Source organism: Aulonocara sp. 'chitande type north' Nkhata Bay, linkage group LG19 (assembly GCF_057382095.1).
Source record: "Aulonocara sp. 'chitande type north' Nkhata Bay isolate Kocher_YH1m ecotype deep benthic linkage group LG19, A_spYH_male_GT1.1, whole genome shotgun sequence".
NCBI lineage: Eukaryota > Metazoa > Chordata > Actinopteri > Cichliformes > Cichlidae > Aulonocara > Aulonocara sp. 'chitande type north' Nkhata Bay.
Window position 1 is genome coordinate 13,505,793 of NC_141362.1, and position 18,838 is coordinate 13,524,630.

Here is an 18,838-nt window from a genome sequence, read left to right on the forward strand (position 1 = left end):
TGACCCAGTATTTGAGTTGTTATGTTTTGGTTTATTTTTGAATGATGGATTGTTCTTTATGTTTCTCTGGTGCTTTGTTGGGTTTTATGATGAATCTGTGTTTCAGTTATTTTGGTGTGTTTTTGCATTATGGATTGTTTTCTTATTCTCTTGTAGTGCTTGTGGTGGTGGTGATGATGATGATGAGTTTCATCTTTCTGTTTATCCGTGTTTAAGGATTTGTTGTTTCATGAATTGTTTGAGTTGCATGTGTTATAGTCTGTCTGCCTCTCTGTCTGCCTCTTTGTTTAGTGGGTTCTTGTTTCCTGTTTTATTGTGAAGGTCTGTGTCTCATGTGAGTGTGTTCAGTCCTACTGCTCCCCTGTCTCGTTAGTCCAATTTCTCCCAGCTGTGTCTCCCTCCTGTTGCCCATTCCCTGATTACCACCCTGTGTATATTAGCCCTGTGTTTTCCTGTGCTCGGTGTCGCGTCGTGCCTTCGGATTATGCCTGTGTGTTTTCGTGTTCAGTATTTTCGTGTTCAGTATTTTCGTGTTCAGTACCATTGCTCAGTTTATGTTTGTTTTCTGCCAGCAAATAAAGCTGAGGTTATTTGAGTTACAATTCAGTGTTCGAGTCCTGTGTTTGGATCCTCCTCTCCGCACACAGACCCTGACACAATTGAAGGAATGAGTCCTAAAATCCATAAAGTTCTGGTGCATCTGTTAGTGCATCTCAAAAACATAAAATATGATGAAGAATTGTTTTTTTAAAAAAATATAATTCAAAAGGGAAACATTTGTATATTCTGTATTTACTCTACACTCAAAAACTATTTACATCTAAGTAATTTGATGTCAATTTTCCCTGTAATTTTATTACAAAAGTACAATGTAAAACTTGATATTTAATAGAATTTGATCAGTTTCTTTCCAGCATTTCCTTGAATAATGAATAATTTAATAAATAAACCTTTAATTTTTTTTCCAGTTGCATTTTAAAATGATTGCTTCCTGTTTTTAAGGGCGAACAGTTGGTTTGTTTTTTTAGTGTATGTGAAGTGAAAATTTTCAAGCCTTTGTTTTACTTTAATTGTGATTATGATAGTTCATGAAAACAAGAAATTCAGTATATTAAATTATTAGAGTATTTAAGATCACTCAAAAAAAGATGCACTTCTAAAAACAGATTACTTATATACTCAGTAGTTTGTTGGGGCTTGTTTGACATGAATCACTGCATCAATGCGGCACAGAGGTGTTACTGATGGAGGCCTTCAGCTCATCTGTATTTTGGGGTGGATGTTTATTATCTGCAATGTTCAGGTTGGAGGAGTTGGTTGGCCAACTGAGCACAGTAATAACGAGGTAATCGCCTCTGTCAGTGCGCCCCAGGGTGGCTGTGGCTACACTGTAGCTTGCCATCACCAGTGTGTGAATGTGTGTGTGAATGGGTGGATGACTGGATATGTAAAGCGCTTTGGGGTCCTTAGGGACTAGTAAAGTGCTATATAAATACAGGCCATTTACCATTTACCATAAATGGACTGGGCCTTATATAGCGCTTTTCTGCTTAAGCACTCGTGCTTTAAACATCATTCACCCGTTCATACATACATTCATAGAAGCACTTTTTTATGTCTAAGTGCTTTGTATATCACAGTCTCACATTCACACTCCACTGAACACATCAAGAGCAACTCAAAGTTTAGTATCATGCTCAAACCCATTCTGCATGCCGAGGATTAATAGCGGACCTGCTCTACATCCTGAGCCGCAGTCACCCTGACATCTGGTAGAAGTTTGGAGCTGTTGATCAACGCCTGCTGCAGGGGTGCCTAAAAAGAAAGAATCCCGATAAGATCAGATGCCCAGTATACTTCTGTCTTTGCTGAAACCACTGCTCACACTGCACTATAGAGCTGATACCAAGAGGAACACATGTGAGTAATCCAGTTATCGACAGGATCCCCTCTTTTGTGCGCAGACGGCTCCATAGCCCAATTTCACCTCAAAATATTGAGAAAAAGCTCATCATCAAGGAATTTGGGGTGAAGGAGAGCTTAGTTTTTGACTTCTTCTCCGCGTGGGAACCTACAAAAATGTTACAACTGAGTTTGTTTTGCTTTGTGAATACGATGTAATGTTGAACATTAATACACAGATGTAACAGAAATGTTCCAATTGGTGAAAATGCAAAAACAAATTGCCATAAGCTGCTATCGAAAACATTCAGACTATTTAAAGCTCATTTAAGATGTCTCAGATAGGCAATGCAATCTTGAACTGGGGTGAATAAAGATACTGTGAATTGGAATTTTGAGCAGTGAGGAAATAATTATATCTGGAAGTGGAATTGAAACAAGGCACAACTCACATTGCCGATATCTCCAACATAACTGTGGACATCTGTAATCAGGAATGCCATGCATGCCTGTTGTCGGAAGAATGCTTTTACGAATATATGAAATTGAATTTTTGACTAGATATCTGTGATACATGAAATGTTAAACAGGCTTTGAATACATTAATCTTTTGACAATCTACAAACCCTCTCTTGATTCCCTCAGCTCCTGCCCTGCTGTTTTCAACCTTAAATAAAAATGCTTCCATTAAACTGTGATTCAATTTACCCTCCAAAATCTGCTCTTTGTTGTCTTTCAGTGAATGTGAAGAGCTGGTGCAGGGAAGGCGTAAAAGCCCTCTCTTTAACAGGCTCATAAAAACAGAGCTACAGCGTAGTGGGCTGGTTACATTACGAGAGCGTGAGGAGGATTTTTATGAGGCGCGAGCGGCCCCGTGTAAAGCTGGGGAACATACAGATCAATGCCAAGAGCCACTGCAGGCACTGAAAGCAGCTCACGCCAAGGGAGCTGAATCTGTTTAATCCCCAAAGAGATATCTGTGCTGCGCTTCAGAGCCACAGAAACTTTAATAAACGTATACACTGCTTTGACCAAAAGCTGTGCAGGCTAGAAAATCTCCTACTGCCTACAAGTAATGTGATCTAACACAACAGCTGTGCAATACATCTGTCCTTCTGCTGTATGAGAGTACAGTTTTAAACTCATTTTACATTTTGGGAAATAAGCTTATTCACTCTGTTGCTGTCTAAATATAAACACACAGATCTGATCTGCCTGCCAGCTTCTGTAAAGCTCACCGTGTGACACATTAAACTTGTATAAAAGTGGAAAAGTTGTGTACAGGGGGCCTTATTTATCTTCTTCCCATAACTATAAGACTCTTCTTTTAGTGTCATACAGTTATAAATAATTTTATCTACGCTCATTCATATGAATCGTTTCTACTTTGGGGACTGCAAATCTTTTTAAGCCTGTAACCCCAAACTGTCGAAAACAGACTCATTACACAAAGACAGGAATCTGGGGTAATGGGTAACTGAGCTAATATCCCAAGCAGTACTTCCAGACTCATATTTCAATATGTTGGATGTTCTTAGTCAACACCTGCCCTTTGTAACAACCACCTGTGGTCACGGACTACATGTGTTGATGTCTGGAAAACCATACAGCAGATGGGCATCAACCTGCATCCAGAGAACTCAAATGCACAATTTCAGAGACAAGGTGCAAATTCAGAAATCCAAAGTGTGTTTGCAGCAAAAGATTTCAGTGAACTGCTCATCAGGCAGCAGAGTCAAAGGTCAGGGTCATGCGCACAGGAAGGGAAAAGATGCTGGAACGTTCGATTTGTGATACAAAAATGCTCCGGCACTAAATACACACAGTAGTAGGACGATTTCTTAGCTGCACAGGATCACATGTTTCTGGTTCATTGTGTTTTTGTGCATTTTTGGTCTTCTGGTGTAAAAGAAGAAGAAAAAGAATCAAGGCAGCTTCATCTTACACACAATCTCTCTGAGACCTATCTTAGATTACAGTAACTGTGGCAAACTCATCCCTGAGGGGCGAAGGGACGCTCATGGCTAGCTCTGGTACTGGCCATCTTTGATGACTTGCTATGCTATTACACTGAACAAAAATATAAACGCAACACTTTTGTTTTTGCTCCCATTCCCCATGGGATGGACGTAGAGACCTAAAATTCATTCCAGATACACAATATAACCATCCCTCCCAAACAGTGGTCACAAATCAGTCCAAATGTGTGGTAGTGGGCACATCTGCTATATTGAGATAATCCATCCCACCTCACAGGTGTGCCACATCAGGATGCTGATCTGACATCATGAGTAGTGCACAGGTGTACCTCAGACTGCCCACAACAAAAGGCCACCCTGGAATGTGCAGTTTTTTGCGCTATTGGGGGTCTGGGGACCCAGAACCGGTCAGTATCTGGTGTGACCACCATTTGCCTCATGCAACACATCGTCGCATGGAGTCTATCAGATTGTCAATTGTGGCCTGTGGAATGTTGGTCCACTCCACTTCAATGGCTGTGCGAGGTTGTTGGATATTCGTGGGAACTGGTACACGCTGTCGTATACGCCGGTCAAGCACATCCCGAACATGCTCAATGGGTGACATGTCCGGTGAGTATGCTGGCCATGCAAGAACTGGGACATTCTCAGCTGCCATCTGCCCTGAACAATGTGAACCATGATTCATCCGTGAAGCGCACACCTCTCCAACGTGCCAGACGCCATCGAATGTGAGCATTTGCCCACACAAGTCTGTTACGGCGACGAGCTGGAGTCAGGTCAAGACCCCGATGAGGACGACGGGCATGCAGTTGAGCGTCCCTGAGACGGTTTCTGACAGTTTGTGCAGAAATTGTTTGGTTGTGCAAACCAATTGTTCCAGCAGCTGTCTGGGTGGCTGGTCTCAGACGATCTTGGAGGTGAACCTGCTGGATGTGGAGGTCCTGGGCTGGTGTGGTTACACGAGGTCTGCGGTTGTGAGGCCGGTTGGATGTGCTGCCATATTCTCTGAAACGCCTGTGGAGACGGCTTATGGTTGAGAAATGAACATTCAATGCACGGGCGACAGATCTGGTTGACATTCCTGCTGTCAGCATGCCAATTGCACGCTCCCTCATTGCTTGTGGCATCTGTGGCATTTTGCTGTGAGACAAAACTGCACATTCCAGGGTGGCCTTTTGTTGTGGGCAGTCTGAGGTACACCTGTGCACTACTCATGATGTCAGATCAGCATCCTGATGTGGCACACCTGTGAGGTGGGATGGATTATCTCAATATAGCAGATGTGCCCACTACCACACATTTGGACTGATTTGTGACCACTGTTTGGGAGGGATGGTTATATTGTGTATCTGGAATGAATTTTAGGTCTCTACATCCATCCCATGGGGAATGGGAGCAAAAACAAAAGTGTTGCGTTTATATTTTTGTTCAGTGTAGATCCAGTATAAATGTTTTCATGGTGAGACCCCTTAAGCAAGAAACGACACTGATGGGAAACAAAAAAGAGCAGGAAGTGGAGGATCTGAAATAATAACCAAGAAGTAGAAGAAATTATAGAAAGGGAGCAAAATACATCCTCATTCATTATTGATGAAATCCACTGGGTGTGTAGAAAAACTGTTGACTCCTATAAAACCATGCAATATTATTCATTCGTATGGATGCAGTTCTCCTTTCGGTCATTTATATGGTTTGTCTGTGAGCTGTGACGTGGCTCTGCAGCTTCAGTCTCGCAGCACGTAGTCTGGAAGAGTAAGACCATTGGAAGTCAGTGGTTGTGATTGTGTGGCTGCCTGTGCTGCACTGTGGTGTGTTTGGCACAGGTTCGTCTCACAGTGGGTGGTAGCTTGTTGAACTGCAGTTCCCAGCATGGTCTATCCCTGGGATACTTCTCTAACTGCTTTGGATGGATAATGCACCAGTGGACGTCGGCATTGACCGAGTCTTTGGAGCGTTTCTTTAGCCAGCCCTGGTGTCTTTTGCTGTGCACAAGCTGTCCATACAGAAGACGTCTGGCTATAAAAGCCTCCACCATGCAGATGACATCGCTGTCAATCAAAGCTGGACTTGTCTCCTTTACACATGCAGACATCTAAAAAACACATGTTAATTAGTGAGTGGAGATGATTTGGAAAAAGTCTTTATGGTAACATGTCCAACCCTGTGTTAGTGTACACAAAATACTGTAGTGGAAAAAAAAGAAGAAAGAAAGAAAAGAGGGAAAAAAATTAAATAAATAAATAAAATGCAAAATCTGTTGTCTCTTTTATTTGGTAATTTTCCCCAAATTTAATTTCCCCAAGGAATTAATTATACCTTGTAAAATTTTCCCATTTCTTTTTTCTTTCATAATCGTTTTGTAAAACTACAAAGGTTTTATAGCACGACCCATGCGGTCTAGCGTGAGGTTTATGCCACAGCTGCTCTAAATAAATTTCCAAGATGATTTTTTCTGTTTCTGTAATTGTTAATCCATCAATATGTTTATGTTTTTTAAAAATTAAAATTAGATTTTTAATGCTAAAATATCATTTTGTTGTCCATAAATATTCAAATGTAATGCTTTACAGAAAAACAGAAAAAATTAAAGCACATTGTTTTTTTTTCTTGATAAAGACGTGGTTGAATGTTGTGCCTGATTCATTTCTGACTACTCAGAGAAGTCCAGTGTGCCGGCCCAAATGTGGGTATAAAAACACATATCCAGCTTGTTATTTGCCTTACAAATAAACACACACGCGCGCACACACACACAAGCACGCACGCAAACACACACGCACACACACATGTGTGTATATATATATATATATATGTTAGTTTTTAACAACTTTCTGACAGATGTCGTGATGAATTTGTGAAACACTTTATTTTGTTCTCATAGGTATGTTGACAACTTCCTTCTACACACACTGCAGGTTAAACGGTCTCTAGGGACGCCCCGTGGCTTTGCTGCACCACTGGGTGTTTTTCAGGCATTTAACTCTCCCACAGAGACATACTTGATTTGGAAGCTTCCTCTCTCTCGCTCTCCATGCACTTCTCTGTCATCCTACCAATTAACGCAGTAAGAAATGAGAATTATCCATGCTGTAATCAAATACTTGATTGTTGCTTGAATGTAAAGTACACAGAAAAGGATGTAACTCTGCAGGGTTGATGCTGATGCTTGATCTGCTCACAGTACCACATGCTGCTCATACTGTCTTGGATTGGAGAGCCACAGCTCCCCCTGGCAGTAACTGTGGATAATACAGGGGAGACATTTCACAGGAGCCTTGTGTTTTATTGCACTACAAAAGCCTGGAATGAGTGTGCATGTAAACCGGGCATGCACATGTGCAAAACACATGCACAAAAAACGCACACAAGCTACGGCTGCTCCAGTAAAATATCTCCACCTCCCTCTGGTCCTTCTTCCTTGAGGTCAATGAAACTGTGTGTAATGTTTGCTCAGCCAAAACGCACCATAAAATAGATGATCCTGAAGTCTGGAAGGGTTCTGCAAAGTCATGGGGACATTGCTGAGCCAGGGCGAGAGTGCTGATGGAAGCACAAGATTGTACACAGATGAATATTCCACTGAGGCTGAGAAATATCATTAATCAGTAACTTACCTTTTCTGTCAGGCTGTGTTCAGACAGCCCCAGACAGACTCAGGCTAAGGTCAGGGAGTGATGACTGATACAGAGCGTTTTACATCCTCTGTCCTTGTCTGTCCGTTTTATTTGGTGTAATTTTAAGGATCTTTTAAGGGTTTCTGAGATGAGTTCCATTTTGGCCGCTGAAGGTCAAGAGTAATGTGGATTTGTTGTTTGGCAGCACCCGGAGCTGTGATCATGATGTCCTCAATAGCTCTGGGCCTTTGTAATGTAGCACAAAAGATGCTTAAAAAATAAAAAGGAAGGACAAAGTTAACACAATCATGAGCCCCCCTCGAGCTCTTCCTGTCCTCCTCCTCGTCTCTTTTATTCGCAGAATAAACTGGCAGCAGCATTAAATTACTTCTCAGAGAGCGAGAGCAGGAGGCGAGGTATGTGAGATGGGAAAGGAGAATAAGGGGCTTCCTCTGTTTTCCCCAAAGTTAAGGATTTTTAGGAAAATGGTGGGTGATAATATGACAATTTACCACCTAAATATGAGTGTGAGCCTATTATCCACTACTGCTCTCACCAGGAAGAGCGGCTCAGGTTTTGTCAGGGATGTACTTTCACTGTGAAGGTGGATGTTATGGATGTGTGACTGTGATCTGATATGGAGAAAAAAATGAACTTGGCTGAATGATGTTGAAGGACTTCTTGAAACGTATTTGCTGTTTTAACTCGTCTTACATAAATAAAAGTAACACTGAGCGACGTGGAATAAAAAAACAACTCCAAGGGGAAGTCGGGTTGTTTACAGAGAACTTTCAGCCGGTGTTCTGTAATCAGAAATGCAAGTCATTAGCACCTGGAAAGCCCGCTGTAGGCCTGTTAGCGCACAAACAGGAGGTTCAGCCTATCAAGGTTTAACAGCATTTCTTTAATGCACGCACAAGAGGAAGCAGGCAGGCAGGCAGGCACGCCGGTGCAGTCCACCGTTCGTCCCTGCTGGCAGCGTGGTTTATAGTACGGCTGATTTGTAATTTCCTTGTGCCCGCAGGTCTCCTGGGGGAGCAGCTTTTGCTGCTCACGCTCACTCTCTGCATTAACTCTCATAAATGATTAAGGAGGCACATGTCGGCCTCGGTCAGGACCACTTCTCGGGGCACACCAATCCTATTAAATATAGAAAAGGCACATATATTAGCTGTAGAAATATCAGAAAAAAGAGGGTGACATGTAAATGCAAAAACAGAAATTAAAGGAAGAGCCAGTATCTCAACAATGTTAACTTTTATCTTCCCATAAATCAGTGGTTTTGAACATTTTCATCCATCCTTGTATCATCACACATCAATCCATTATGTTTTTATCATTTTATACAGCTTCATGTGTTTAACAATAACGTTTTACTGAAACTTACAGAGGTCCATTCAGTTGTTTTTTATTTTTAGTCTCTTTTGTCCATCTGAATGCAACCACTGTTGTGCCAACTGTCTTTGCTTTTCCACAAGGAGCCGTATAAACTCTCTGTAGCTCCTTATATAAGTGTTTTTTCTTTAATGTTCTTTCTTCATTCATTTCTATTATTATTTACGTGAGCACATGTACAATTTAGCGATAACAGAGCTGACAGGCAGGGAGAAAAGAGAAAGGCAGAGAAAATAGGAGAAAAGATCAGAATAAAGAGCAAAATAGAAAAACAAAATTCTGTTCTTTATTTTTATTATTATTATTATTTTCAGATTAGTTGAGCTAAGCTACCCAAGCCCTTTGGACCTCCCATGGTTGGAAATCACTGCTGCAAATAACCATGTGATCTTTTAGTTGGCTGAAACTGTTGCAAAGCTGCACAAACTTTACATAAAAAATAAACATGTAAAATGCATGCAGGTTACAACACTTACAATATTAAACCTTGGGGCCCCAGAAAGATCTTTAACATACTGTTTTTTCCATTATACCTGCACATCATCTTTATAGCGGGGCTCTGCCAAGGTGATGAATTCAGGTCCCCCTGAGGATGTCAATTAACTCGAGCAGTGGGTGAAGCTGCCGATGGGGATAGAGTACTTTCTTCAAAGGCAGGCTTGTCAGACATCCTCATCCACAGCGCTCTTATGTAACCATGTGCCTGCCTCTCAGCTTGACAACCAAATGTGCCTCATCAGCTGTCTCCACCACTGCAATATTCATGGAGCGAGTGGAAATGAGTGACGTGAATGCACTCAATCTATCCTACATGACTGCTTTAGCCTTCAGCGGAGCACTGAGACGTCTGAGATGGGAGTATGCGCATGAGTGTGTGTGTGGTTCAAATCATGAATCTGATAAACCTTAAATTGAGTGTTACTATTATTATTGTAAAATGGCCTGTTTGTACAATGAAGAAAAAGAATATTGCATTGCATTATGATATAACACCTTTATATTCGAGCCTTGTCTTATTTAAGCCCCATATGATGAAATGTCAGTATGGAGCACTTAAGGGTGCTTCAAGCAGTTTGAGTATTAACACTAGAGGGCGCATAAATTCCTTAAAATTCTGCCCCTTTAGGCGCTTGCTGCCTCTGAAATGTGCCAAACAGGCACAGTTCTAGTGTACAGAGAATCTGAATCAGATTAAAAATTAACAGCTTATGTTGAGTTTGTTCCCTTAAAATTGAGATGAGTATACTGACAGTGATGATAATTAGAAAGATTAGGGGGGATGAAAATCATCCAAAGCAGAGATTTCTTTATCGCACAATCACAGTGTGCTGATTTATTAAAGGATTACAGAATATACCGGCTGTAGCTTTTTCATTTATCTGTCAACTGATTCCTCTCCTGCAACTGATCACAGCAATCAGAAACCTCTTGAGGACTTTATCTGCAAGCAAATGAAATAGTTGCCCAAACCGATACAAATATCTTCAAACGTATTAAAGTTTTGTTTTCTTAGAAGCTGTAAATCTTTAATTATGAAGTTAAAGATTTATGAGTTCTCAAAACACAGCAATGACCGTAAAATTTATGGCTAAACTAAATGCTAATTTCCTGCTGCAGGCAGCAGTGTAGCAGCCAGGATGCAGAGATCAGCATTCACAGTGGAAGGCCCAGAATATCGGTGATGTGTGCTTCCAATAAATTCTACAGTCTGTGCTTTGTGTCTGTTGGTAAAAAAAAAAAAAGTGCTGATTCAAAATGCAAAAGAGATGTAACAGAGGATTCAGAATAACCACTGTAAGCGCTGAAAATCCAAGTGTGGTACAAGCTTGAAGGAATATTAGAGTGTATGATTATTGTTTTATTATTTATCTGTGCTATTGTGCAGACATGATAAAATGCCCTCGACAGTTATAACTGAAACTATTCAACAAACAAAACCATAAATGTTAATTATTTAAATTACAAGGCATTATTACATGGAATTACATATTTATCCTCATTATGTGGAAAACAACTTAAAGAATTATGAAAGTACTCAGCAATTAAATTCCAACAACTGAAAAATGTATTAATTAACTGGTTTTGGCCAAAAAAAACTTATTGTTTCATAATTTCTTTTGTTTTGCATGTTAGTTCTTATTTTTAATGTGACTTTTACTTCTAACTGTGAAACTTGTTGCAAAGATATCCAAATACAGCAAAGCACCAAACGTTTGATTATCACCTACTAAACGTGACTATAAATTATTTCTATGTCCACCTCAACCACAGACTGTAAATAAAACCCCTGTGACCGCTCACATTGGGTTGTGGACTACCGCTATTCTGCTTTGTGCATGAGCAAAATGCAGACCAGAGGACTGCTGGAAGCTGGTTTGGTTAGTAAGGTGCATTCTAATTCACTGTAATATCAAATAAGGTAGCTTTGATTGGAAAAGACTCACTGGAGAAATGGAACAGAAGACATCTGTCATAACAGGAGTTGCTTAAAGTAACTTTTAAATGGAAGGTTGTGATTTTTCCCGCACAACCATCTCTTTGGTTTACAGAGAATGATGTGAAAAGGAGAAAATATCCAGACTGCTTTGAGCTGAGGGGATGCAGCAGATACTCAGATAACCACGTTACTACCAAGGTCTGCAGAAGAGCATCTCTGAGCCTTGAAGCAAATGGGCTGCAGCAGCAGAAGACCACACTGAGTGCCACTCATGTGAGGTAAGAGTAAGAAACTGAAGTTATAATTCACACCGGCACCCCAATATCTGATGATGGTGATGTACAGATGTCAGAATTTGGCGTCATGATTCATGAAAGCATGAAACTAACCTGCCTGGTAACAATGGTTTAAACTGTTGGCAGTGAAATGGTGTGGGGGATTTTCCCGGCACACTTTGGGCTCCTTGTGCCACCTGAGCATCGTTTAAATATCACACTCTTCCTGAGTATTGATCCCACAGGGTGCCTATGTTCTGAGGGCTGCTTTCAACAAGATAACGTGCTCCTGATGACTTATTTACTTTATTGTTTAAATGAGAGGAAAAAATGCAGTCTTCCTTCTTACTTTACAACTTTACTTTTGAAATGTTTGTGCGGCAAAGAGAAAGTGGTGCTGTAGCAGGCTGTAACATCTCAGAAACAACAGTTTACCAGTTCATTAACAGACCAGTGTTTCTACTGAGGGGCTGAAATGATCAGGTCACAAAAATCCCACAAGTTATAAAAGATCTACCATGTATAATTTTTTAGGAGATTTCCTGACAAATAAAAAGAAAAGCAAGAAAAAAGGAAGATTTTTAAGTAACTAAATAAGATGGAGGTCTGGCAGTTTCTTTTTTTCCCCAGAACTCTCCTCCTGTGAGTAACCACTTCCACGCAGCTGCCAGTATTGATCTGAATGGTTCTGATCAATTTCAAGTGTTGAGCGTGTGATATTTAATCAGTGCAGGATTTGCCCTGAATTGTGCTGAAGGAGATGATGAAGCGAGTGACTTTGAGCTGCAGATGCAGTTCAGTGAATATTGTATTAAACATAATATTCTTCAGGAGGTGATTTCTCCTTTTTATGTGTTTCCACCTTTAAAAAAAATGTTATTAAGTATGTCAGCTGGTGCCAGTAGACATACTGCAGTCTCACGCAGGCGGATTTAATGATAAACTAGCAAACTCCTTTGGCAGGTTAATGTTCGTGTATCATCCACCCAGCGGCTGAGAAAGTGATCTGATGCGTTTCCCCAGTCTGTTTGTTTTGATCTCACCTCTCTCTCCCCGTGTTCCCAGTATGTGACCTTTCCCCAGCCCCACCCAAAGCCACGTACATTTTCTTTGGGGACAAAAGCTTGTCCCCGGACCCCGCTGGCTCAGTGGCAGCGGCCCGGTCCCAGGGCTGCGCCACGCTGAGCCCCCTCAGGGGCCCACGTCCTGAGGGCTGCAGCATCAAAGAGGTGTCGGGTCAGGGGGCCGAGTAGAACCTGGTTTAACCCCCCTGTGCCCTTTGCATCACAATGTCTGGATACGTTCCCACTCTCTAACCCGCACTTTCTCCGTAATATGCATATAAGATTGTAACCCTTTAACTATTTCATGTGCCCCACCCACTGCTCAGGTTATATATTGGCTTGGATATCCGACCTTGGTTAAAAGAAAATGGGGGGAAAACTAACTAAACTACTATTAATTCCCCTTTAAAGCACTTAACTGGATAATAGTTATGGCAGAAATAAGTCCACTTTGCTGTGAGTGTGCACACATTAAATAATCTATCCTAATCTTCCTGTGGCTACAAGCTTATTTCAGTACATCTTTAAAGCTTTAATAAGAAGGGCACTGCTTGCTGTTTAGCAATTTAAAATGTAGCCCTTTTTTCAAACCCAACAAACAATGCATATTCAACCAATAAAATGATGTAAAGTGATTAGGGCCCACAGCGATGCTCTTTTGTCAAGAATCACTCGCACAAGATGATATTTTAGATGGAAAAATGAAGACAGCCCGAACTTTTTCTGGGCAAGCTGATGATCCCAGCAGCCGTATTACTCCATCTATAAAGACGTCAAAGCATCTCAAATCCCTTTATCTCGCCGCCATTTCCACTGAGATGGCGATTATCCATGCCGAGCCAGACACATTATGCAACAGAGTAATAGACTTGCCATTCAAAGCTAATGGGATTATATTTCAGTCTGTGCTGCTCTGACATGTCTATAAACAGGGTTTTTGCTGAAGGGGAAACTTTTTTGCACTCTAAATTTTGCAAGACACAATGGTGCTACATTCAGGAAGTGTGGTTAATCTATTCAGAGGCTTTTTCAGTCACTCACTTTGGCTCTAAGAGGGCAAAAACCCTGCAGTTTGAACCAAAAATGATACATAGTTACAAACTGACACCGGTTCCATTCTTCCCAGTCAGTTTAACAAAATTTAATGTATAACTACGAGTTTACTTTTCGGCGGCCGAGCAGAAGGCAGCTGTTTCCAAAGGGACTCGGTCAACTCAAAAGGCAGGGGAGAAGTGGAGGGCAAAGGGCACAAACTTACAAGGGTTTCCTTTTTCTCCGATGCCCAATAAAATTGTGAAAAGGACTAAAAGTGAATGGCAAGGAAGGGGTCACTCAGAGGCACAATAGCGACTGAGGAGAGAGGAAATCTAATCAGCTTGGAGATGCAAATTTTATAGAGCACCAATTAAGGCGAGTTTTTTATGACACTTTTCTGAGAAAACAAAAAAGCAGAGCTGTCTCCTCTCAGCTGGAGGCCCGTGGTCGAGTGGTCCGGTGCACTAGTAAAACCCCTCCCTCGCTGCCTCAGCCTCAGCAGCATTGAGTCCAGGCTCTAATGGGATGGCACCTCCTTTATGCCTGCCCTCGCCCACATTGGGGAAATGAGGCAGTGTCTGTTTGTTGTTCTGGAAGGCTGCGTGTCCCGTTTATCACTGTCACATCACAGAAACACACAGAAAGAGGAGGATCGAGGGGGGCTCCGCTGTCCAATCTGTCCTGCTTTGGGCTTTACGACCACGGGCCCCACGTGGCGAGTACCCCACCCCGGACCCATACATCTCCATTTCTGCCTTTTGGGCACCGATGGCCTTTGTATCGGCTCACTCCGGCTGCCAAGATATGTGTCTGCACTGCTAACAGGGGCTTGGGTAAAGCTCCAAACTAGACAATGATTGGGGATCCAAGAGGGCCAATATTTAACCAGTGAGCAGCCCACTCATGCCCTGCCTGGCCCCACAGCCCCCTGCGCCTTTGTGGGCTCAGGGTTAATCTTTTAAAGGCTGGAGCTGGGGCGCACCCCCTCCTGCCCACTGTCCTTCAAATATACTGCCACGCAGTCACTAGAGCTGTACTTTTATGGGACCTTTTGTTTGCTTGCTACGTACTCTGCCTTTAAGTCTACAGCAATTCAAGCGCTCTAATCCTTAAATCATTTTAGAAATTAACACATCATGAATAATAGATTAGTTGGAAAGTGGTGCAGAGTGAAGACTTAAAAGGCTACTTTGTACTCCTCAGTGCTCTTTCTTGGTAAACATAAATAAAATCATTAATTAATGACTGCTAAAAATCAAAGACTGCATAAAAGATTATGAAACTGAACATGGCGAGAGCTGACAGGAACAACCAGCAGCTGCTGCAGCAGGTGGGTAGCTATCTGACACCCTGTAGGGCTCTTTTTACATTCCTTTACATTTATGTCTCATTTCCATTTCTTCTTCTTTCCTTCTCCACCCCTGTTCCCCATCTTCATCCACATGGGAGAAATGCTGTTCTCGGTTCTCCCTCTTTAACCGCTTCTTCTCTGTATCGAGTATTTACGGGCCCTCGTAAACATGTATTGATATTTAATGCTGCCCTCAGCAGGGCCAAAGTTAGAGGCCTGTTCCTCTCTGAGACAGGAAAAGTGAGACAAAGAATGATATCAATAACAAAGATGCTGTAAACCTACACTCACCCTCATGCTGCTGAGAGGCGACGCGGCCATATGACAGCGAGCTGGCGTGACAGCTGAGAAACAGACGTGTTGCTGTTAGTGGTGAGGGAGAAATCAGAGAGTGTACTTTCCCTTTCAAATAAATATAGGGCCCTAAAGCTGCAAGGTGTCTTTTCTGTGAGGAACTGGTATAGTACACCGACATGTTGCACTGATATATAAAAAAAAGTGAAGTTAAACCAAACTGCTCACTGTTTCTTTTCCTTTTTTGTGTCACACGGTCTGTTCCCCGCTTTCTTTAAGAACTTTATTTTTGTCTGATGTTGGATTCAACCTTCACTAAATAAAGGTTAGTTTAAAAAAATGCCACTCCATCTTAAAGTCTGCATTTGTGTCCACTGTCCACATGAGAAAATGTCCTAAAAATAAGCCAAAACATGAAGACACATGTTTCCAGAGGAATTCAAAAAGTAATTAGCAGCCATTTGCTGCTTGCTACGAAATGAACTTGAGCCATCAGCCCGAGCAGCTCTATAAAAGCAGAGGTTTTGGCAGTTTGCTGGTCTGGAGCATTCAGGTGAGTGTTAACACAACGCATCCCAGCTAATGGACCTCAAAGTCAGATTGTGCATTGCTCAGACAAACTGCAAAAAACAGAAAAAGACTGAACAAATATGGCTTATTTAAAAGGATTGGCAGAAGGAAGCCTGCTCTCTCTAAAAAGAACATGGCAGCATGGCTTAGGCTGCAAAATGTCATTTGGACAGATGAGACCATGAGGAAGTGTTTGGTCATCGTTTGCCAAATGTGAAGAAAACTAAACACAGCACATCGGCACACAGCTGTCAACATGGTGGTGGAGGGCTGATGATTTAGACTCAGGACCTGAGCACCTTGTAGTCATTGAGTTAACATTGTACTGCTCTGTATATTAAAGCATAAAAAAGCAAAGTAAGAGTAACTTTACTGCTAAAGGTGATTCTTTAAACTATTGAATCATGGGGTGTAATCAGCCTCTCACCATCCAGCGTCTACTTTCACTGTATGCCTCTCATTCAATTCTCTGTTTATTCATCAGCCATGTTGTTATTTAGATTCCTGATCTTATAGCTCACGATGGGCAGTAAAGTAATAAGGTTCTCATGGCATCTCATTCAATACTGACTCCTGTTCAGTCCTTATCAAAGAAAACCTGTTGTGTCTTCAATAGATGAAAAAAAAACGTTGAGACCCATTTACATGATTTCACAAGGACAATGACATCCACGCCAGAATATGAAACATCTCTATTCAGCGACAGCAGCACGACACGGTTCTCAGATCATCGAGACAGGTCAACAACGCCATCCCTTTTCATCCCGCTACTGGTTAAACAACAGGAGGTCCATAAACTGCAGGGTCACGGCCTGGTTTTTAATCAGCAGAGCACAGATCATCATCGCCAAGCAGCGCAAGTCCTTCATATCATGTGTCTGCCAGTCAGCATGTGGACACAGTTACACATCAGACAGTGGAGTGGAAACTGTCCATGTTTCAGCCACTTTGGAAACGGCAGCAGATCTCCTCATCAGCATTCACAACCAGCCATATGTGAATTGAGGTTTAATGTCTGCTCCTAATCGCCCACCTGAGCCCTTGAGTGGGTTCTGGAGGGAATGTGTCTGTGTGTGCCGTGAAAGGAGGGAAGAGGCAGGGGGTAAAAAGAGTGACTGATGAGATCAAAATGATAGCCTGGGAGCATATGCCAGAATATTAAGCGGTCTAAGATACAATTTCTACACATAAACCTGGACCCAAGGATGTTTAACGTTATAGCAGCACAACTCCACTGGGCTCACAGTTTTTAATGTCCAGACGAGGCGTGTGCTCATTGAGTTAAATTGCAGTTATTCATGTCACCACATCAAGCTAAAAGCCAAAAGAAGTCAATTGTGTGTCACTAACTAGTCTGATGCCTTCAACAGAGCAATACTTACAAAACAGACACGCTTCATTCAGCTGACCTACAGAGGCTGTATAGTAACTACACACGTGCACGCGCAGACACACAACGCACACTCACACCCCATTGATTGGCTCGTCAATCACTGGCCAATGAGGATAGCCAGTGGCCACCAACACTCAGGTTATTGTGTGCAGTGACCCTGAGGTCAGCGGTAAGTAGCTGAGGACTGAGACCCACACAAAAGGACGGCATCATGTACTCTCCGCATACAGTGGCGTTGCCGCCGGCAGCCTTATGAATAGACACATGGCAGGCCTATCCACAGATGGGATGGCGAGGAAGAGGGGGTGCGTGAGTGTGTTACCGTGGTGAGGGAGCACAAGCGGCGGTAACGCACTGAAACAATGGTGCTGATGAAAGGCAGGAGTCGTGCCTGGGCTTCGGGGAGGGAGATTATTGGGAAAGCAGGTCCCCAGTTTTATCAAGATGGATAACGCAGAGATGAGGGGGATGGAGGGGGATGGAGGAGACAGGATGGGAGGGGGGGCGCAGACCGCTGACACAAAGCCACCCCCCATGCATCAGTGAGCGGCCAACTGTTCGAAAGTGTGACCAACACAATGGCAAACAGATACACTTTGTGAGCATCTGTATAGGCTTGTAAGCATGCGTGTGACTTTTTTGACTGATTGGAATGTATTTAAATGTTTTAAGCTCATTCGGACTACTTGAAGCCAATTCTCACGTTTACTTAATTTTATGTCCTTTTGAGCCATGACATGTTATCAAAGCTTAGAGGAACAAAAAGGAAAACATAATTAAGCTACCCAGGTTCAGTTTCACTTGTGGGGCTTGCTGCAGAAAAGTTTTCTGAGACACTAAATCATAATTTGAATTAATAAATATAATTTTTGGATCAACCCTTTAAAGCAGAAGGAACGTAGAGGTGCCTTCTGCTTTAAACAATCCATCCATTCGCTTATCCTTTTCAGGGTCGCGGGAGCCTATCCCAGCTGTCATAGTGCAAGAGGCAGGGTACACCCTGGACAGGTCGCCAGTCTGTCGCAGGGCCAACACACAGAGACAGACAACCATTCACACTCACATTCACACCTAGTGACACTTAATGGCAATTTGGATTACCCAATTAACCTATCCCCACAAGCTGCATGTCTTTGGACAGTGGGAGGAAGCCGGAGTACCCGAAGTGAACCCACACAAACACGGGGAGAACATGCAAACTCCACACAGAAAGACCCGGGCCTGATGTTGGAATTGAACTCAGGACCTTCTTGCTGTGCGGCAACAGTGCTAACCACCATGCCACCGTGCTGCCTGCTTTAAACAATAAAAAGTTTATTTATTTATTTATTTGTTAAATCTGTTGTTTAGTTACCTTGTAAAGGACCATTTTTTTGGGAACCAGAAAGTTTTATGTATGTATGTATGTTAAAGTGAAAATGGGTGCAAAAAGGAAGACTTGCAGAAAGCTGTCACCCCCTCTTAAAGAATACCTTCTGCCTATTAAGCCTCACCTATATTTGCTGCACCACCTGGCCAGGTAATAA

General features: G+C 42.3%; 1 pseudogene; it reads left to right on the forward strand.

The window, feature by feature from the left end:
* The window catches only part of LOC147306666 (plasma membrane calcium-transporting ATPase 1-like), a 43,361-nt pseudogene extending 30,503 nt beyond the window's left edge, over positions 1-12,858 (forward strand).
* The last annotated feature ends 5,980 nt before the right edge of the window (positions 12,859-18,838 follow it).